Source organism: Oncorhynchus kisutch, linkage group LG20 (assembly GCF_002021735.2).
Source record: "Oncorhynchus kisutch isolate 150728-3 linkage group LG20, Okis_V2, whole genome shotgun sequence".
NCBI lineage: Eukaryota > Metazoa > Chordata > Actinopteri > Salmoniformes > Salmonidae > Oncorhynchus > Oncorhynchus kisutch.
In genome coordinates this window covers 12,504,642-12,507,298 of record NC_034193.2, presented here as the reverse complement: position 1 = coordinate 12,507,298, position 2,657 = coordinate 12,504,642, and the positions used below count along the sequence as shown (strand labels likewise).

General features: G+C 46.0%; 1 long non-coding RNA gene across 1 annotated transcript; it reads right to left on the bottom strand.

Moving 5' to 3' along the window:
* Positions 1–1,287: 1,287 nt before the first annotated feature.
* LOC116355518 (uncharacterized) lies at positions 1,288–2,076 on the bottom strand. The gene is made up of 2 exons (XR_004204543.1): positions 1,789–2,076; positions 1,288–1,689 (listed from the first exon to the last, which is right to left on the bottom strand). It is a non-coding gene; the product is annotated as an uncharacterized LOC116355518 (long non-coding RNA).
* Positions 2,077–2,657: the final 581 nt, after the last annotated feature.

Genomic DNA, 2,657 nt, shown 5'->3' with positions numbered 1-2,657 from the left:
ACTTTGGAGTTCTTCTTCTTGTTCTTCTTCCCAGAGGTGAACCCGGTCACTGTTCTGGTTAATGACACCAACCCTCGCGCCCTGCTGACGCGTCTCTGTCAAACCATGGCCACAGAGAAACTGCATGGAGTTGTGTTCGAGGACGACGTGGGATCAGGAGCTGGACCTCAGGTCTGTCAATCAATCAATCAATCAATCATGACAACCAAGGTGGAGGGTTAGCTCAGATACTGACCTCTCTTCTTTGGGGATAAAAAACGGGATAGATATGAGATGGAGGAGGAGGTGGTAACATCCTGTATATGTTAAGTGCTGTGTGTCTGTCTCTGACGGGACCTAATAAAACCATGTGTTGTCTCCAAGGTGGCAGAAGTGGCTCAGATCCTGGACTTCCTGTCGACTCAGACAGCTCTGCCCATCATTGGCATCAGTGGAGGATCTGCCGTTGTCATACCTCACAAGGTAACATAATGCTGTACCCATACTCAAACTGCCCTGTGGTGGATAAAGTACCCAACTGTCATACTTGAGTAAAGATACCTTAATAGAAAATGACTCATGTAAAACTATAACAGTATAACAGTTTGGTTTTAAAATATACGTAAGTATCAAAAGTAAAAGGGTGCGCAGGAAAGTGTATGGAGTAAAAAGTATATTATTCTCTAGGAATGTAGTGAAGTAAAAGTTGTCAAAAATAGAAAAGAAAAGTACAGATACCACAAAAAACTACTTAAGTAGTACTTCAAATAATTTTTACTTTACACCACTGAAACAAGTAGCCATAGACAGCCACACACTGTAGTACCCCACTAAAACCCATCTCCATAAGGTGAGACAAATTGCCTACAGATGTGTAACGGCTCTCTTCTATCTCCTCCTCTGACGAAGAGGTAGAACAAGGATCGGACCAAAATGCAGCGTGATGATGATTCATGATTTATTTAAATGAAGGAAAACCCTATACAAGCAGAAACTACAAAAATAACTAAATGAAATAACGAAAACCAAAACAGCCCTATCTGGTGCAAACACAAAGACAGGAACAATCACCCACAAAATACACAGTGAAACCCCGGCTACCTAAATATGGTTCCCAATCAGAGACAACGAGAATCACCTGACTCTGATTGAGAACAGCCTCAGGCAGCCAAACCTATGCTACACCCCTACTCAGCCGCAATCCCAATGCCTACAAAACCCCAATACGAAACACAACAAAATAAACCCATGTCACACCCTGGTCTGACCAAATATATAACGAAAACACAAAATACTATGACCAAGGCGTGACAAGATGTAGGATTTTAATTTGATCACTCTTTTATTCCTGAGAATATTTCTGCATAGCGTCTCGACATGCCAGTTTCGTCTGGACTTCCTCGCGCAGTCCTCTTCTGAATAGCGTACGGCGTGTCAGCTCAATCCATCCGCTGGATGCTGCTATAGTCCGGAAGGTGAGCGAGTCCTTGGCAGCGATCTGGTCATCCTGCCGTAGTTGGAATAGGTGCTCACCCTCCTCTTTGCCCTCCGGTGGATGATTGAAGACACCTCTGAACAGAGCCATGAACCCCTCATATGAATCCAGCTCCTCCTCTCTCCCAGACGGCCGTGGCCCACACCAACGCCCACCCAGTCGGCAGAGAAATAACCGTGGCAACCTTGGACCTCTCAGTTAGTCGGGGCTCCCATCTGGTGCACAAAATAGAGGGAACACTGGAGTAGGAAGCCACAACATTTAGAAGTGGTGCCGTCATATTTATCTGGGAGGGACAAACGGGCATTGCTGACCTGGGCGGACTGCTGACTGAACTGGTGTGCTGGCTCGCTGGGTCGGCTGGAGGCATAGTATCGCTAGTTGAAGGCAACGCCTCTCGGGTATGTTCGAGACGTTGAAGAATGTGAAGAACCTCTTTCAAAGCCTCCCCCAGTTGTACCAGCTGGTTGTGGTGTTGAGGAAGTAGGTATGCCTGTTGCTTCCATTTGTTGAGGCGGGATTCTGTAATGTAGACCCTGGCAGTCAGGAAGCAAGTGGTGAGTTTAATAATACAATAAACAAGAGTAGCGTACGGACATGAAACAACATCAATACTGCCTGGGGAATATACCTAAGTAAGTGCCAGATATAGGGGAGGTAATGAGAGAGGAAATGGAGTCCAGGTGTGCCTCATCATGAGGAGCAGGTGCGCGTGATGATGGTTGCCAGGATGGGTGGTTATTAAACCGGCGACGTCGAATGACGGAGAGGGGGATCGCTCAAATTCTAATCTGGACCTCGAAGCCTATTCCACTGCTTTTGTAAATTCTTCCACTCTAATCAAGGACTGATTTAGACCCGGAACACCAGGTGGGTGCCGTTAATTACCAGGTAGAACAGAAAAACAGCAGTCATCCGGACGGCATAGGGTAAGATTTGATGACCCCTGTTGTATAGGGTACCAACTCAAACCACTTCAGACAGCAATGCAACACCATATCACCTCTACAGACTTGCAGTTTAACACCAGTCTTTAGTTAAATGTGGGAGTTCTTTCTATACAAACAGCACAGGGCAGAGATCAGAACAAGAAATATGTCTTCTCCCTCCTCTCCATCGACCAGTATCAGATCACAGCTGGGAAAGAGTTGTTCTGCTTGGAAACAGGCAGAAAATTACTCTG